The sequence below is a fragment of the Scyliorhinus torazame genome, chromosome 24 (genome assembly GCF_047496885.1).
Source record: "Scyliorhinus torazame isolate Kashiwa2021f chromosome 24, sScyTor2.1, whole genome shotgun sequence".
Classification (NCBI taxonomy): domain Eukaryota; kingdom Metazoa; phylum Chordata; class Chondrichthyes; order Carcharhiniformes; family Scyliorhinidae; genus Scyliorhinus; species Scyliorhinus torazame.
The window spans coordinates 50,080,090-50,099,313 of NC_092730.1; the positions used below are offsets into that span (position 1 = coordinate 50,080,090).

At 44.7% G+C, this 19,224-nt stretch overlaps 1 non-coding gene across 1 annotated transcript; it reads right to left on the reverse strand.

Annotated features, from left to right (window-relative positions):
• Nucleotides 1–3,312: 3,312 nt before the first annotated feature.
• On the reverse strand, nucleotides 3,313–3,394 carry trnas-uga (transfer RNA serine (anticodon UGA)). The gene has a single exon. It is a non-coding gene; the product is annotated as a tRNA-Ser (tRNA).
• Between the last annotated feature and the right edge of the window lie 15,830 nt (nucleotides 3,395–19,224).

Below are 19,224 nucleotides of genomic sequence, written 5' to 3' on the forward strand. Positions count from 1 at the left end.
AAATCTTCCATGAATCCTTAAATTCTGGAAAATCGCAGCGTGTTTACTTCAGACAGGCATCATAATGAGCGCAGGCTGGTAGTGCCGGAGAGCCTGTTCCTGTGCTGTACTGTTCTTTATGGAAAACTGCCAACATAACACCCTTATTCGAAAAGGGAGGGAGACAGAAACAGATAACTAAATGCTAGTTAGCATAATATTTGTCATGTGGAAACTGTTAGAGTACATTCTAAAGGATATAATAGCAGAACATTTAGCAATATATAACATAATGAAACAGATTCAGCATGGCTTCAAGAAGGGCACATTATGCATGACAATCTGTTCGAATTATTTGAAGTGGTAATGATCAGGATAAATAAAGGGGAATCCTGCCTCCAACTGCCTCCCCACCTCCAGCTCCCTCCAACTGTTCCTGTCACAATATCACCCATTGTGTCACTCACCTCTTTTCCCCCCTCTCGCTAGTCCTCGCTTTTCCTATCCGCCCTCTATCTCTAATCTATTTCCCTTTCTCTGGGTTCTGCCTTGTCTCCAGGCTCCCACTGACCCCTGCCTCGGGGACTCTCAGGCCGGCCAGGGCTCTTTAACCGGCACCATTCACAGGAAAAGTGACTTCAGTTTCCACAATATCATCCGCTCTCTCGGAAACCCCCAAACTGAAATTCAGACTCACCGTGAAGGTGAAGACTGCGAGGGCGGCATGGCAGCACAGTGGTTAACACTACTGCCTCACGTCTCCGAGGCCCCAGATTCGATACCGGCTCTGGGTTACTGTCCGTGTGAAGTATGCACCTCCTCCCGTGTTTGCGTGAGTTTCGCCCCCAGAATCCAAAGATGTGCAAGCTAGGTGGATTGGCCACGCTAAATTGCCCCTTAATTGGGAAAAATGAATTGGGTACTCTAAATTCTTTTCAAGCAAGGTGAAGACTGCGGGTCCAGCTCCTGCTGTTTAAGACAGATCACTATAACTGGGCACAGTGAGCAGAAATAAATTCATGTTGTTTGTGTACATTTCACTCCAATTTCAAACGCCCCTGAATGAAAGTGTCCGTCTCACACGGCTCCCGATCAGCCAGGAGATTGCACCAGTCCACAATAAATGCATTTATGCAATTTATTTCTGATGTTCTGTGTGTCATTACATAGGACTCTTACTCTGATCTGAGACCTTACCTTTTCCTTGTGTCCTGATGCTGCCCTTTTCATCCTGTTTCAGTAATAACATTTTACTGGTATTAATTATGTAACTTACTTAGTGATTAATTTATTCAGCCACTAGGAGTGTTTTAAGCTCATTCTGTAAACGGAACTTTGCGTGGCTCGTATTTCTGGCCCGTTTAACCCACCTATTTACTATTGTTTCAGACTGCGAACTTAGTTATTAATGTTGAAGATTGTTGTTTATTTAAACCATGTTTCCACGCAAAACAAATTGATGCTGGTTATTAGATAAGAAACCCATGGGTGATGAGAACAATTGGTGAATTTTATTTGAGGAGTGTCCCCTCCTTTTCTGTCCTGACCTACGATATTTAATTAAATAATTCACCACTGTGATGGCCAGGAACTGAAGCTGGGTCAAATGCTGGGACAGTCACCACTATACCACCACCTGTCCCCGGGCAATGTCACCCCCTCTGTATTAATAGAACGAATACACAAACAATGAAGCGGGGGAATGTATTAAATCAGAGTTTGGATATTCTTGTAACCAATATGGCTGTAATGGGAATCTTTCATTTTCCGATGGATCGGGATGAGCTGGGTCGCTCAGTCAGAAATCAGATATCTGGGGATTTAAATGTGATTACTACAATGATAATATTTAACCATGTTAATGTTATTTTGCTCCAACTGAAACGTATCACGAATACATCGTCAACTTGTTGCACAACTTGCTTTCAGCCAGGAGATGGCAGCAGTGCTCCATAGTTTGGGCCTCCTGTTTGTGCCCACAGATCTCGATAGGAATGGAGCTGCTGCTTCGCGGGGAGCTGCCAAGCAAGGGGCACAGATATTGACCAACTGCACCCGCTCCAAATAGATTCCCCAAATTACTGAACAAAACAAAAACAAGCACAAATCATATTTTAAGAAACTATGACAGTGACTCTGAAAACAATACACCAACACCTCTGAAAGAATCGATTTGCTGAAACGAATTAAAGATGAACCGTTTCAATATCAGCCGTAATTCCTTAGCAGTTCTCACACAGGCACCGACTGGTTAGAAGTTTGCTTCACTTTTCAAGGTCCGGCTCAATAAAATCAATCACAGGCCCATGATCTGCTTTCCTCCTGTTCTCAGACACATCCACTTTCTACAAGGGCGCACTAACTGGTTTTCAGAGTAAGAGTCAGACTGCAGTCACCTCATTCTCTCTCGATCCCTTTATCTCAGAGCCACCTCACAACCAGGAATGGAACTTCTCACAGAGCCAAGAATGGAATAGTTTGTCGATTCTTCCAATGATTCAGGACCGTCCATCACCAGGACGAATTCGTCCAAAAGAGTTGGGGTGAGATGGGGCTGAGTTTCACTGTGTATCCAATCAGTCCCCGGAGAAGAACACAAAAAGGAGTGAGGAGAGAAAAAGAAACAAAGAAACAGATAGAGAGACAAAGGAAAGAGAACAAGAAAATATTTTTCAAATATGTTCCATTTCTGGCACGGTCTTTTTACACAGAAATCCGTTCACCTGAATGAAAGCAAACCACGTTTCCATTCGCTGCCGTTCCTGCTTCTCCTTCCAAACGTTGCAGGAAACGTTATTATTTATTGATTCATAGAATCATAGAATTTACAGTGCAGAAGGAGGCCATTCGGCCCATCGAGTATGCACCGGCTCTTGGAAAGAGCACCCTACCCAAAGTCAACACCGCCACCCTATCCCCATAACCCAGTAACCCCACCCAACACTAAGGGCAAATTTGGACACTAAGGGCAATTTATCATGGCCAATCCACCTAACCTGCACATCTTTGGACTGTGGGAGGAAACCGGAGCACCCGGAGGAAACCCACGCACACACGGGGAGGATGTGCAGACTCCGCACAGACAGTGACCCAAGCTGGAATCGAACCTGGGACCCTGGAGCTGTGAAACAATTGTGCTATCCACAAGGCTACCGTCCTGCCCCTTAACACCCCTTTGTTGATTTCAGGGCGAGTTTCTTTCTATTTCGCTCAGTTTCCCCCAAAAAATGTTAAATATCTGACTGAACTCGATATAGGTTCAAACCGTTCATTTACAAACATTCCGATTCAGCAGTTTGTGCGGGGAGTCGAACAAACGTCTCGAAACTCAATCGCTGTGAGCAGGATTCGAATCTGCGCGGGGAAACCCCACTAGATTTCAAGTCCAACGCCTTGAGCACTCGGCCATCGCAGCGGTGTTCACTACGTCATTCATTAGTAACTTGGTCGATAGAATATATTCTAAAACCAGCCTGGAATCACTCCAGGAAGTTATTGCATTCAAGCTTGTGTGTGTGTGTGTGTTTCCAGAGAGCTGCAAGTTTGAAAAGAGCTTGGGAGTGTCTGTGTTTGACGGGAACTGGATCTCTGACATAAAATACCATCTCTGGATCATTTGGGTGATTTAAATTCATAATTGTAAACCCTTTAACCTGATGTGATTCTGTTCAAAGGCATTAAGTCGCTTGGAAGTTTGAAGGAACATTTTAAGTATTTAGTTACTGTTGCAATATTTTCTGAGTTATCTTTTAAGTAAGGGGTGTTAAGAGATCGAATGTTTATTTAAGATGTTAAGTTGAGTTCATGGAATAAACGGTGTTTTGTGTTTAAAAACCCACGTGTCCATAATTGTAATCCCACACCTCGGGAAAAAGCCATGTGCTAGGAAAAGCAACAAATCCATTAAAGGGAGAGATTGGTTGAACTCCATGATACATTTTGGGGTTCGGAAAACGCCTCGCCCATAACAATTGGGGGCCCGTCCGCGATAATAGTCTATCTATTGGATTGGCTTTTGTGAACTTAAACACAGTGAACGATTGTTGCTTTTCCGGTGTGGTATTTTAGTTTAAGTGGGGAGAGTGTTGCGAACAATGTCTCTTTCAGAGGCTCAGAAGTTTTTGGGGGTGGAGAATGTCACACGTAGTACTTTACGGACAGAAACGAAAAGCAGACTGTTAGATTTTGCAAGAACATTGCAGTTAACATTACCTGACAAATGCGAAAAGATGAGGTAATTATGGCGGTGGTTAAGCATTAAAAGTTGCCTGAGATAGAGTTTGGCTCATTGCAAATGACAAAAATTCAGTTGCAAATTAAACAAATGGAACATGAGAAAGAATTAAAGCGGCTTGAATACGAGAGTGAGAGAGTCGAAAGAGAAAGAGAGAGAGAGGAAAATGAAAAGGAGAGAGAAGAAAGGAGAAAAGCAAGAATAGCCCTAGCAGAATAAAATGAAAAAGAAAGGGAGATGCAGATCAGTGAAAAAGATAAAGAGAGGGAGTTTGAACTTCAGAAAATGGCCTTGAAACATGACAATCAATTAAAATTGGCAGATGTAAAGGGAAACGTACAGTTGGGTGATAGCGATGAGGATAGTGAGAAAGAGCGTCATAGTCGAAGGCTTGGTGGGAATCTATTTAAATATGTCCAAGCATTGCCAAGGGTTCACGAGAAGGAAGTGGAAGCCTTTTTCATTTCATTTGAGAAGGTAATTAAACAAATGAAATGGCCGCAGGACATGTGCGTGTTACTGATTCAAACAAAGCTGGTAGGTAGAGTTAGTGAAGTGTTTGCATCACTTCCGGAGGAGGTTTCTGCAACGTATGAGGAGGTGAAGAAACCCACCTTGAGTGAATATGAGCTAGTGCCTGAATCCCACTCGTATTATTTGCAATTAGGGATGCACCTAATGAGTCTACCAAATTTAGTCCTTTTGAACTAATTTTTGGTCATGAGGTAAGAGGACCACTTAAATTGCAAAACGAAAAATTGGTGGGTGAGAAATCGGAAATTACACTATTGGATTACGTGTCAAATTTTAGGGAACGATTAAATAGAGCAGGTGAATTGGCTAGACAACATTTGAAAGTTGCACAAAATGCGATGAAACGGGTAGTAGACAAGAAACCAAAGTTCGTAGTTTTGCCAGTGGGGATAAAGTTTTAGTGTTGTTACCAGTGGTAGGGGAGCCTTTAAAAGCTTGGTTTTGTGGACCGTATCAGATTGAAAGGAAATTAAGTGAGGTGAATTATGTGGTCAAAACACCAAATAGGAGGAAGACTCAGCGAGTGTGTCATGTGAATATGCTTAAAAGGTACTTTGAAAGGGAAGGAGAGACAAAGGAGATTTTAATGATTCTAACTCAAAGTGATGAACCAAATTCAGATGACTGTGAATTTGACATACCTCAAATTAAATTGGAAAATGAGGATGTTCTTAAAAATTGGGATGAATTGTGAAGTTACCTGCCAGAGGAAAAACGAACTGACCTGAAAGAGCTATTGATATCACATGGGCACGTTTGTAGGGATAAATTGGGAAGTACGAAAATGGCTATACATGATGTAGATGTGGGAAATGCTGTCCCTATCAAACAACATCCATATAGACTTAATCCTTTAAAATTGGCACAGGTTAACAGAGAGATTGAGGGTATACTGAAGAATGGCATAATTGAAGTGGATTGCAGCCAATGGAGCTCACCCATAGTGATGGTACCTAAACCAGACGGTACCCAATGGTTGCGTGTGGTCTACAGAAAGGTGAATGCAGTTACAAGAATGGACTCTTATCCTATCCCACCATTGAGGGATTGCATTGAGAAAGTGGTACAATCTGCTTTTACTTCCAACTTCCAGACATGGAAAGAACATTTAAAGCATCGTATGGAGTTCTTCGATCGACTTCAGGAGGCAGGTTTGGTGATAAACCTAGCCGAAAGTGAATTTGGAGATTTCCTCGATTGGTCCCAGGAATGAGCGGGTTTTCTATTGAGGAAAGGAGAGGTGAAGAGTGACAGTTGTTTTGATTGAAGAACATCAGATTTTGAATGGTCTTGACAAGGTGGACTTGGAAAGGATGTCTCTGCTTGTGGGTAAGAGCAGAACTACTGGGCAGTTAAAAACAAGGATGTCGCCCTTTTCGGACGTAGATGGGGAAATTTCTCCCTCTCAGCGAGTTGTAGCCGGTGAGGGATAGAAACTGGGGACATGAGAAATACTCAAGTGGTAAAGGTAAAGGTGATCTGATTTCGGCGGGAGAACAGCTGGTGAGTCAGTTTCAGCGGGAGCATTGCGGAAGGAGGTTGCTGGGAGGTAAGTCAACCTTTAAAAGCACTTGTCTTTGCAGGGGCAGGCCAGTCGATTTCGGCGGGAGAACAGCTGGTGAGTCAGTTTCAGCGGGAGCATTGCGGAAGGAGGTTGCTGGGAGGTAAGTCAACCTTTAAAAGCACTTGTCTTTGCAGGGGCAGGCCAGTCGATTTCGGCGGGAGTGGAGCTGGTGAGTCAGTTTCAGCGGGAGCATTGCGGAAGGAGGTTGCTGGGAGGTAAGTCAACCTTTAAAAGCACTTGTCTTTGCAGGGGCATGCCAGTCGATTTCGGCGGGAGAACAGCTGCTGAGTCAGTTTCAGCGGGAGCATTGCGGAAGGAGGTTGCTGGGAGGTAAGTCAACCTTTAAAAGCACTTGTCTTTGCAGGGGCAGGCCAGTCGATTTCGGCGGGAGAACAGCTGGTGAGTCAGTTTCAGCGGGAGCATTGCGGAAGGAGGTTGCTGGGAGGTAAGTCAACCTTTAAAAGCACTTGTCTTTGCAGGGACAGGCCAGTCCATTTCGGCGTGAGAACAGCTGGTGAGTCAGTTTCAGCGGGAGCATTGCGGAAGTGGCTGCTGGGAGGTAAGTCAACCTTTAAAAGCACTTGTCTTTGCAGGGGCAGGCCAGTCGATTTCGGCGGGAGAACAGCTGGTGAGTCAGTTTCAGCGGGAGCATTGCGGAAGGAGGTTGCTGGGAGGTAAGTCAACCTTTAAAAGCACTTGTCTTTGCAGGGGCAGGCCAGTCGATTTCGGCGGGAGAACAGCTGGTGAGTCAGTTTCAGCGGGAGCATTGCGGAAGGAGGTTGCTGGGAGGTAAGTCAACCTTTAAAAGCACTTGTCTTTGCAGGGGCAGGCCAGTCGATTTCGGCGGGAGTGGAGCTGGTGAGTCAGTTTCAGCGGGAGCATTGCGGAAGGAGGTTGCTGGGAGGTAAGTCAACCTTTAAAAGCACTTGTCTTTGCAGGGGCAGGCCAGTCGATTTCGGCGGGAGAACAGCTGGTGAGTCAGTTTCAGCGGGAGCATTGCGGAAGGAGGTTGCTGGGAGGTAAGTCAACCTTTAAAAGCACTTGTCTTTGCAGGGGCAGGCCAGTCGATTTCGGCGGGAGAACAGCTGGTGAGTCAGTTTCAGCGGGAGCATTGCGGAAGGAGGTTGCTGGGAGGTAAGTCAACCTTTAAAAGCACTTGTCTTTGCAGGGGCAGGCCAGTCCATTTCGGCGTGAGAACAGCTGGTGAGTCAGTTTCAGCGGGAGCATTGCGGAAGTGGCTGCTGGGAGGTAAGTCAACCTTTAAAAGCACTTGTCTTTGCAGGGGCAGGCCAGTCGATTTCGGCGGGAGAACAGCTGGTGAGTCAGTTTCAGCGGGAGCATTGCGGAAGGAGGTTGCTGGGAGGTAAGTCAACCTTTAAAAGCACTTGTCTTTGCAGGGGCAGGCCAGTCGATTTCGGCGGGAGAACAGCTGGTGAGTCAGTTTCAGCGGGAGCATTGCGGAAGGAGGTTGCTGGGAGGTAAGTCAACCTTTAAAAGCACTTGTCTTTGCAGGGGCAGGCCAGTCGATTTCGGCGGGAGAACAGCTGGTGAGTCAGTTTCAGCGGGAGCATTGCGGAAGGAGGTTGCTGGGAGGTAAGTCAACCTTTAAAAGCACTTGTCTTTGCAGGGGCAGGCCAGTCGATTTCGGCGGGAGAACAGCTGGTGAGTCAGTTTCAGCGGGAGCATTGCGGAAGGAGGTTGCTGGGAGGTAAGTCAACCTTTAAAAGCACTTGTCTTTGCAGTGGCAGGCCAGTCGATTTCGGCGGGAGAACAGCTGGTGAGTCAGTTTCAGCGGGAGCATTGCGGTAGGAGGTTGCTGAGAGGTAAGTCAACCTTTAAAAGCACTTGTCTTTGCAGGGGCAGGCCAGTCGATTTCGGCGGGAGTGGAGCTGGATGGTTAGTCAATTTCAGCAGGAGCTGAGAATTTTTCTTCTATTTTTTAAATTAGTTTTTTAGGCGGGAACTGGAAGTCCACCCGCGGACGTCTGGGAAGACCCTCACCAATAAATTCTGGTGGAGAGGAAACCCGAGACACTACACGTGTAGTGTCTCCCACCCGCCCTCCTCCTCTAACCTAATAATAAAACCCATTGGTGTGAGGTAAGTACCATATTTTCTTATATTATTGTTTTTTATAAAAATTTAATTTAGTTGTTAGCCAGACCTTGGTAGAAAGTTAGAGGAATGGCAGGGAAGGGAGTGCAATGTTCCTCCTGCAGGTTGTTTGAGGTGAGGGATGCAGTTAGTGTCCCTGCTGATTTTACCTGCAGGAAGTGCTGCCATCTCCAGCTCCTCCAAGACCGAGTTAGGGAACTGGAGCTGGAGTTGGAAGAACTTCGGATCATTCGGGAGGCAGAAGGGGTCATAGATAGCAGCTTCAGGGAATTAGTTACACCAAAGATTGGAGATAGGTGGGTAACTGTAAGAGGGACTGGGAAGAAGCAGTCAGTGCAGGGATCCCCTGCGGTCTTTCCCCTGAGAAACAAGTATACCGCTTTGGATACTTGTGGGGGGGGGGGGGGGGGACTTACCAGGGGTAAGCCATGGGGTACGGGCCTCTGGCACGGAGTCTGTCCCCGTTGCTCAGAAGGGAAGGGGGGGAGAAGAGCAGAGCATTAGTAATTGGGGACTCGATAGTCAGGGGCACAGATAGGAGATTTTGTGGGAGCGTGAGAGACTCACGTTTGGTATGTTGACTCCCAGGTGCAAGGGTACGTGATGTCTCGGATCGTGTTTTCCGGGTCCTTAGGGGGGAGGGGGGGCAGCCCCAAGTCATGGTCCACATTGGCACTAACGACATAGGTAGGAAAGGGGACAAGGATGTCAGGCAGGCTTTCAGGGAGCTAGGATGGAAGCTCAGAACTAGAACAAACAGAGTTGTTATCTCTGGGTTGTTGCCCGTGCCACGTGATAGTGAGATGAGGAATAGGGAGAGAGAGCATTTAAACACGTGGCTACAGGGATGGTGCAGGCGGGAGGGATTCAGATTTTTGGATAACTGGGGCTCTTTCTGGGGAAGGTGGGACCTCTACAGACAGGATGGTCTACATCTGAACCTGAGGGGCACAAATATCCTGGGGGGGGGGGGGAGATTTGTTAGTGCTCTTTGGGGAGGTTTAAACTAATGCAGCAGGGGCATGGGAACCTGGATTGTAGTTTTAGGGTAAGGGAGAATGAGAGTATAGAGGCCAAGAGCACAGATTTGACGTCGCAGGAGGGGGCCAGTGTTCAGGTAGGTGGTTTGAAGTGTGTCTACTTCAATGCCAGGAGTATACGAAACAAGGTAGGGGAACTGGCAGCATGGGTTGGTACCTGGGACTTCGATGTTGTGGCCATTTCGGAGACATGGATAGAGCAGGGACAGGAATGGATGTTGCAGGTTCCGGGGTTTAGGTGTTTTAGTAAGCTCAGAGAAGGAGGCAAAAGAGGGGGAGGTGTGGCGCTGCTAGTCAAGAGCAGTATTACGGTGGCGGAGAGGATGCTAGATGGGGACTCTTCTTCCGAGGTAGTATGGGCTGAAGTTAGAAACAGGAAAGGAGAGGTCACCCTGTTGGGAGTTTTTTATAGGCCTCCTAATAGTTCTAGGGATGTAGAGGAAAGGATGGCGAAGATGATTCTGGATAAGAGCGAAAGTAACAGGGTAGTTATTATGGGAGACTTTAACTTTCCAAATATTGACTGGAAAAGATATAGTTCGAGTACAATAGATGGGTCGGTTTTTGTACAGTGTGTGCAGGAGGGTTTATTGAAACAATATGTTGACAGGCCAACAAGAGGCGAGGCCACGTTGGATTTGGTTTTGGGTAATGAACCAGGCCAGGTGTTGGATTTGGAGGTAGGAGAGAACTTTGGGGACAGTGACCACAATTCGATGACGTTTACGTTAATGATGGAAAGGGATAAGTATACACCGCAGGGCAAGAGTTATAGCTGGGGGAAGGGCAATTATGATGCCATTAGACGTGACTTGGGGGGGTTAAGGTGGAGAAGTAGGCTGCAAGTGTTGGGCACACTGGATAAGTGGGGCTTGTTCAAGGATCAGCTACTGCGTGTTCTTGATAAGTATGTACCGGTCAGACAGGGAGGAAGGCGTCGAGCGAGGGAACCGTGGTTTACCAAGGAAGTGGAATCTCTTGTTAAGAGGAAGAAGGAGGCCTATGTGAAGATGAAGTGTGAAGTTTTGGTTGGGGCGATGGATAGTTACAAGGTAGCGAGGAAGGATCTAAAGAGAGAGCTAAGACGAGCAAGGAGGGGACATGAGAAGTATTTGGCAGGAAGGATCAAGGAAAACCCAAAAGCTTTCTATAGGTATGTCAGGAATAAGCGAATGACGAGGGAAAGAGTAGGACCAGTCAAGGACAGGGATGGGAAATTGTGTGTGGAGTCTGAAGAGATAGGCGAGATACTAAATGAATATTTTTCGTCAGTATTCACTCAGGAAAAAGATAATGTTGTGGAGGAGAATGCTGAGCCCCAGGCTAATAGAATAGATGGCATTGAGGTACGTAGGGAAGAGGTGTTGGCAATTCTGGACAGGCTGAAAATAGATAAGTCCCCGGGACCTGATGGGATTTATCCTAGGATTCTCTGGGAGGCCAGCGAAGAGATTGCTGGACCTTTGGCTTTGATTTTTATGTCATCATTGGCTACAGGAATAGTGCCAGAGGACTGGAGGACAGCAAATGTGGTCCCTTTGTTCAAAAAGGGGAGCAGAGACAACCCCGGCAACTATAGACCGGTGAGCCTCACGTCTGTAGTGGGTAAAGTCTTGGAGGGGATTATAAGAGACAAGATTTATAATCATCTAGATGGGAATAATATGATCAGGGATAGTCAGCATGGCTTTGTGAAGGGTAGGTCATGCCTCACAAACCTTATTGAGTTCTTTGAGAAAGTGACTGAACAGGTAGACGGGGGTAGAGCAGTTGATGTGGTGTATATGGATTTCAGCAAAGTGTTTGATAAGGTTCCCCACGGTAGGCTATTGCAAAAAATACGGAGGCTGGGGATTGAGGGTGATTTAGAGATGTGGATCAGAAATTGGCTAGCTGAAAGAAGACAGAGGGTGGTGGTTGATGGGAAATGTTCAGAATGGAGTACAGTAACAAGTGGAGTACCACAAGGATCTGTTCTGGGGCCGTTGCTGTTTGTCATTTTTATCAATGACCGAGAGGAAGGCGCAGAAGGGTGGGTGAGTAAATTTGCAGACGATACTAAAGTCGGTGGTGTTGTCGATAGTGTGGAACGATGTAGCATGTTACAGAGGGATATAGATAAGCTGCAGAGCTGGGCTGAGAGGTGGCAAATGGAGTTTAATGTAGAGAAGTGTGAGGTGATTCACTTTGGAAGGAATAACAGGAATGCGGAATATTTGGCGAATGGTAAAGTTCTTGAAAGTGTGGATGAGCAGAGGGATCTAGCTGTCCATGTACATAGATCCCTGAAAGTTGCCACCCAAGTTGATAGGGTTGTGAAGAAGGCCTATGGAGTGTTGGCCTTTATTGGTAGAGGGATTGAGTTCCGTTGTCGGGAGGTCATGTTGCAGCTGTACAGAACTCTGGTACGGCCGCATTTGGAGTATTGCGTACAGTTCTGGTCACCGCATTATAGGAAGGACGTGGAGGCTTTGGAGCGGGTGCAGAGGAGATTTACCAGGATGTTGCCTGGTATGGAGGGAAAATCTTATGAGGAAAGGCTGATGGACTTGAGGTTCTTTTCGTTGGAGAGAAGAAGGTTAAGGGGAGACTTAATAGAGGCATACAAAATGATCAGGGGTTTGGATAGGGTGGACAGTGAGAGCCTTCTCCCGTGGATGGATATGGCTGGCACGAGGGGACATAACTTTAAACTGAGGGGTAATAGATATAGGACAGAGGTCAGAGGTAGGTTCTTTACGCAAAGAGTAGTGAGGCCGTGGAATGCCCTACCTGCTACAGTAGTGAACTCGCCAGCATTGAGGGCATTTAAAAGTTTATTGGATAAACATATGGATGATAATGGCATAAAGTAGGTTAGATGGCTTTTGTTTCGGTGCAACATCGTGGGCCGAAGGGCCTGTACTGCGCTGTATTGTTCTATGTTCTATGTTCTCTGATGGCAGACAATAAAGAGAGAGTACCTCAGATTAAAAAAGACATCCAGGAAGTTGGAAAAGAAATGAAAAGTTTCAAATGTTTTCACTGTAATAAACTAGGCCATGTAAAGTCACAGTGTTGATGGTTGAAGAAAAGCACTGAGAAGGTTGATGTGGTAAAACAGGATAAGACGGTGGGGTGTGTTAGAGTGGTAAAGGAAAGCCCAAGGGAAGCGAAGGAGGTGCAAACAATTGTACAGCCTGTTAAGGAAGTAATTGTTAAGAAGGTGCCAGATGTATTTAAAGAATTTAGTTGTCTGGGTAAAGTTTACTCATGTGTATCAGGAGGAGCAGGTAAATAAGTCACAATTTTAAGAGATACAGCAGCTAGTCAATCTTTAATTGTAAGAGATGAGGAATTATGTAGTTTGGGAAGAATGTTGCCAGAAAAGGTGGTGATATGTGGAATTCAGTGTGAGAGGAGTAGCGTTCCATTATATAAGGTAAGGTTGGAAAGTCCAATGAAGGGAAGTGCTAGTCGGAGTAATAGATGAACTATCTTGTCCAGGAATACAGTTTATCTTGGGTAATGTATAGCTGCATCGCAGATGGGAGTGATGCCTACTGTGGTTGATAAACCAGTGGAAAATCAGACAACTGAAGTGTTGAAGGACGAAAATCCTGGGATTTTTCCGGATTGTGTAGTAACAAGGTCGCAAAGTCACAGGTTAAGACAAGAGGAGAAATCAAAGAGTGAAGATGAAGTTGAAGTGCAATTATCCGAAACGATTTTTGATCAGATGGTTGAAAAAGAACACGAACAGGTGGAGGATGAGGCGGATCTTTTTAGTTCAGGAAAATTGGCGGAGTTACAACGGAAAGATGTAGAAATGAAACGGATATATCAGAAAGCATAAACGGAAGAGGAATCTGAGAGTATACCAGAGTGTTATTCCCATAAAAATGATGTCCTAATGAGAAAATGGAGACGTGCACATTTGCAGGCGGGTGAAAAGTGGGCAGAAGTTCATCAAGTAGTATTGCCGGTAGGGTATACAAAAGAGGTGTTGCGAGTTGCACATGAGGTACCAGTGGGAGGTCATTTGGGAAAAGGGAAAACTCAAGCTAAAATCCAGAAACATTTTTATTAGCCTGGACTACATAAAGATGTAGTTAAATTTTGTCAATCATGTCGCACATGTCAAGTGATATGGAAACCTCTAGCAGTGATGTAACCAGCGCGCTTAATACCCATTCCAGCATTTGAGGAACCTTTTACAAAGGTCCTAATCGATTGTGTAGGACCGCTTCCTAAAAGAAAAAGAGGGAATCAATATTTTTTGACTGTAATGGATGTGTCTACTAGGTTTCCAGAGGCCATTACAGTACGTAATATTACAGCTAAACGGATGAAATGAAATGAAAATCGCTTATTGCCACAAGTTGGCTTCAATGAAGTTACTGTGAAAGCCCCTAGTCGCCACATTCCGGCGCCTGGTATGGGAATTGAACCGTGCTGCTGGCCTGCCTTGGTCTGCTTTAAAAGCCAGCGCTTTAGCCCTGTGCTAATCCAGCCGCTGGCTGATTGTGGAGGAGTTACTTAAATTCTTTACCAGATATGGACTACCCACAGAAATTCAATCGGATCAAGGAACGAATTTTACTTCAAAGTTATTCAAAGAAATTATGGACAGGTTAGGAATAAAACATTTAAATCAACTGCGTACCATCCTGAATCGCAGGGAGCGTTAGAAAGGTGGCATCAGACATTAAAGATAATGATTATCAAGATTATCCAGAGGATTGGGATAAAGGAATCCCATTCGTAATGTTTTCAATTAGGGATGCACCTAATGAGTCTACCAAATTTAGTTCTTTTGAACTAATTTTTGGTCATGAGGTAAGAGGACCACTTAAATTGATTAAGGAAAGATTGGTGGGTGAGAAATCGGAAATTACACGATTGGATTACGTGTCAAATTTTAGGGAACGATTAAATAGAGCAGGTGAATTGGCTAGACAACATTTGAAAGTTGCACAAAATGTGATGAAACTGGTAGCAGACAAGAAACCAAAGTTTGTAGTTTTGCCAGTGGGGATAAAGTTTTAGTGTTGTTACCAGTGGTAGGGGAGCCTTTAAAAGCTAGGTTTTGTGGACAGTATCAGATTGAAAGGAAATTAAGTGAGGTGAATTATGTGGTAAAAACACCAGATAGAAGGAAGATTCACCGAGTGTGTCATGTGAATATGCTTAAAAGGTACTTTCAAAGGGAAGGAGATAAAAAGGAAGTTTTCATGATTCTAACTCAAAGTGACGAACCAAATCCAGATGACTGTGAATTTGACACACCTCAAATTAAATTGGAAAATGAGGATGTTCTTAAAAATTGGGATGAATTGTTAATTTACCTGCCAGAGGAAAAGCGAACTGACCTGAAAGAGTTATTGATATCACATGGGCAAGTTTGTAGAGATAAATTGGGTATACATGATGTAGATGTGGGAAATACTGTTCCTATCAAACAACATCCATATAGACTTAATCCTTTAAAATTGCCACAGGTTAACAGAGAGATTGAGGGTTTGCTGAAGAATGGCATAATTGAAGTGGGTTGCAGCCAATGGAGGTCACCCATAGTGATGGTACCTAAACCAGACGGTACCCAACGGTTGTGTGTGGACTACAGAATGGTGAATGCAGTTACAAGAACGGACTCTTATCCTATCTCACCATTGAGGGATTGCATTGAGAAAGTGGGACAATCTGCTTTTACTTCAATCTTCCAGACATGGAAAGAACATTTGAAGCATCGTATGGAGTTCTTCGATCGACTTCAGGAGGCAGGTTTGGTGATAAACCTAGCCGAAAGTGAATTTGGAGAAGCCCGAATCACTTTCCTTGCGGTGTTTCCGATACCCTCAAGACGAAGGGAAATAATGCGATTTCTTAGCATGAGTGGATTTGATTGAACAGCTGTGCAAAGGATTTGTGGCGTGATTACTCCACTGATGAATTTGCTGAAGAACCATGAAAATTTCAATGGACAGCGAACTTTCAACAGGCATTTGACTGCCTGAAAGTGACGAATGTGAGACAAAATAGTTAGTTTAAATATTAGTTACAGTAATGTCGAAGTAGGCCAGTTTAATTCTAGTGAGTTCACAAAGGACAAAGGATTTCAGCAAGCATGGGAAGGAAGGGGGAGGGGTGTCTTGCAGAGGAGGGGGAAAGGATGTTGGGTAACAAAAGGCTCAGGGTTAAGGAATGAGAAGTGAGCCAATTAGGATGTATGGCCAGGTCAGGAGGGGTATAGGATGACCAATGGGAATCTGTATGTGAAACCTGATGCCATTTGAATGTATTTGCAGAGATCCCTTTGTCTCGGACCTCATTCATTTCCAAGCGGTCCAGGAGACTGGTTCTGTGTTCGGTGTCCCTGAGAAGCGAGTCAGACTTGCAAGTTGGTTAAAAATAAATAATACTATGCCTACAAATCCATTTCGAGTTTTATTGAGGCCAGACTGACGGGTAAAGAATTCAACATTTGTCATTTGGTGCCGGAAACCCGGGATTTCTCCAGACGGTTCCCGACTAACTGCGACATCAGAATTAGACTGATTTTGGACAAGGAAAGTGGAAACGGGCCCACAATGTGTGTAGCTGGAAAATGACCCACATTGGTTTTCTCCTCTTCTCATGGTCTGATTGGTCTGGTCACTCGCGGTTGGTACGGAAAGATCATCACGACGAAATCAAAGGTCAGTCTGGGGATTAGAAAATTTTACTGATAGGATATCATAAATTGATAGTTCGGTTTTGGGTTAATTTTGTAATTAATGGGACATCGAATTGATGGTTTAATTCCATGTGTGAGTGTTTTTGATGAACTGATTGGACCGCAGTAAGGAGGGTTCAGTTCCATGAGTATTTTTAAATGTATAGTTGCTTAAGCTAAAATTGTATCCTTGGACTGTAGTGGCAAGAAACGCAGTCTTGAGGACTAGTTAAAGATTATGGGGAAATGTTTGGATAAATTTCAAAACAAAAGAACATCCATAGAACTGGATGCTGCATGTTAGTTAAAGCAGAAATCTCTCAAAGGGTTTACAGCAGCCAAACTTAACGACTACAGACAGTGCTTCTCACACAGGCCTTGAGATAACAGCAGCAGCCTGTGGTGTAATCGGATACCTTTCTTTCGAGTCAGTGAAACTCCAGCAAACTTACGTTTTGAATTGATTGAAGGAAACCAGTGGATTTCTCCACCTCTTTGATAAAAGTTAATTATTTTAGCAAGCAATTGATTGAAATTGCCAGAAACTTCAGGTTTAATCACTTGAAATAATGTTTATTGCATTTTATTTGTGAATTAATAGAAACTTAAAGAAACTCACTGACACCATTTTTAAAAGTGTAAATCTGGAGATAACAGTTGACTTTGCTCCGGTATAAATCACCGCAACATTTTTCTGAATGTAAGAAAAACGTGTTAAAAGAAAAATTGTTAAGATAAAGAATTAATTAAGTTGTAAAAGTTATACAAGTTTGTTTTAAGCAAATCGTAAATTCAGTTCTGAGTTGAGATCAGAGCTAAGCTTGCAGGTTGCAGTAATTCAATTTGAATTTTCAAACATTTTAAGTTTCAAAAAGAACACTGTTAAAACCTTTTAAATATTTTTTCCAAGTAGCAAAAATTGCCATTGGTTATAAATAGGCAAATAAATTTCAAAAAAGAGAGCCAAAGTATGGAAGCTAAAGAGTTAATTCGATTGTGGAGACAATATTGTCAACATGAGAGGGGTAAGATCATGTTATTATGTTGGCAAGAAAATGCCCTTAAAATGGGAATTCCAATTAGTGAAAGGGGGAACCAGAAAACTCTGGAGGTCTTGAAAAGGAGTGTGCATTCAAAAAACGCGCAAGTAAAGACAGGGTGGACTGGAGTTAAAAAAAAAGAGCTGCGTAGGTCAATGGCTGGCCTTGCATTGACAGAAGGAGATGAGGACCTAGAGAATTGAACCATGTCGGGTAGAGTCCCGACTGCACCAGGAGCATTGTCTGCACTAATTCCAGAACCACCAGGGTATCATAATTTATATCCAGTCACTGCTCTCCAGATTCAAATCATGCCAGCCTCTCCAGCCCCTTCGGTTGATAGCTTGGGTCCTATTTCAGCATCTTCACCGTCTGTTAGAGAAGGGGAGCTGTGTTCAACAAGCCCAGTTAGTTCTAGGACCCGATCTCGGACAATGAGAGAGGACCCTGATCATATCCAGAAACAATCATGCATACCACCTAGATTCCTTCAGACCGATATGGGAGGACAGAAAAGTATGAGAACAAATAAAGAGGGTGGGAATGGTTCTGAGGAGCTGGAGCTCCCCCTAATGGAAGGGAAGGACTTCGAAGTCTTTGAAGAGCCAGTTGAATCCGCTAGAGCGCCCCCTAGTGAGACTCTGAGGCAGTTGCAGATTAGGAAAATACCAAACCCTGATGCTGTAACGGCGGCCGCAGCCCACGATAGACATTTATTTCACATGGAGACCCAGTGCGATGATGGCTATTCTGGCTGCAATGACAGACAGGAAGAAATCCCCTGCTGCTTTCGTGGATTATCTGAGAACTACCATCTCAGTTTATCAAGCTGATTCAAGGGACCACTGGGCCCGAGTTCAGCAGGTTTTAACGCCAGCAGAGTACCGCAATCATCTCAATCACTTGAATTATGCTAGCCACGCCACACTTCAGCCAGCCCATGCTTTGGACGATGATAGACGGGCACAAATCCTGAATGCATTGAATCTCACATTTCAAAAGCCCATAAACATTTCTGCTATCTTAGACCTCAAACTTAAAAAGACTGAAGAGCCAGACGAATTTCTGGAACGTTTTAATGAAATCTACCGTGGGCAGTCAGGCGACTTGCCGTACCAAAATGGTCAGAATTCCCCTCAATATTGTGCTATGTTAATGCATTGCCTAGCACCTTCCGTGGCTGCTGCCGTGCAATGTAATAACATGAATTGGACAGAGAACGACCCTTCTCAGGTGTCCAGGGCAGTCAGATTTTATTGGAAGGAGGGTGTAGGCCAGGAAGGAGGCTCAGTTACAAAGATTAAGACTGAGTGTGTAATGAAAAAGGATGATCTGAGACCTCGACCAGCGGCAGATACGATGGCTTACCAGCTGCAACTGCAATATTGTGACCTTGGGTGGGTGGATCAACATGGTGTAGGATATCAAACACGCCCAAATGGACCCTCAGCTCCTCTTTATGGCCCACCATATGCACCAACAGCTTCACAACTGCCATTGGTCTACTGAGGAAAAGAGGTCCGGGCAGATATAGAGGGAACAATACATGTTTTAATTGCGACCATGCAGATCACTGGCAACAGGAATGCCGCATTAAAAGACGGGCAGCAGAAGGAGACTACCCGACCCAAAGGAGGGGGTACCCACCAAGGGGAGGACAGACGAGGTACACTGACTTCTCCCAGGCAAACCCTTTCCCAACACAAGATTAACTAGCGAATTTAGTCATAAGGACTCTCCAATCAGACAGGGAACCTATTATTTCTCTCCAGATAGGAGATCAACACTGTCCATTTGTAATCGAAACTGGAGCAGCCATGTCTTCGGTACAATCAGAACTTCGACTACCACTATCCGACCACACCCAGCATTTGTCGGGGTTCCAAGGACAGGTGTGTGACTATCCTATTTCTGAACCTGTGACAGTCACTTACGAGAATAAATCTGCGGATCACCAGTTTGTGGTGACTACTGGATTGGACTGTAACTTGTTGGCCCGAGATTTACTGTGTATCTTCCAGCTA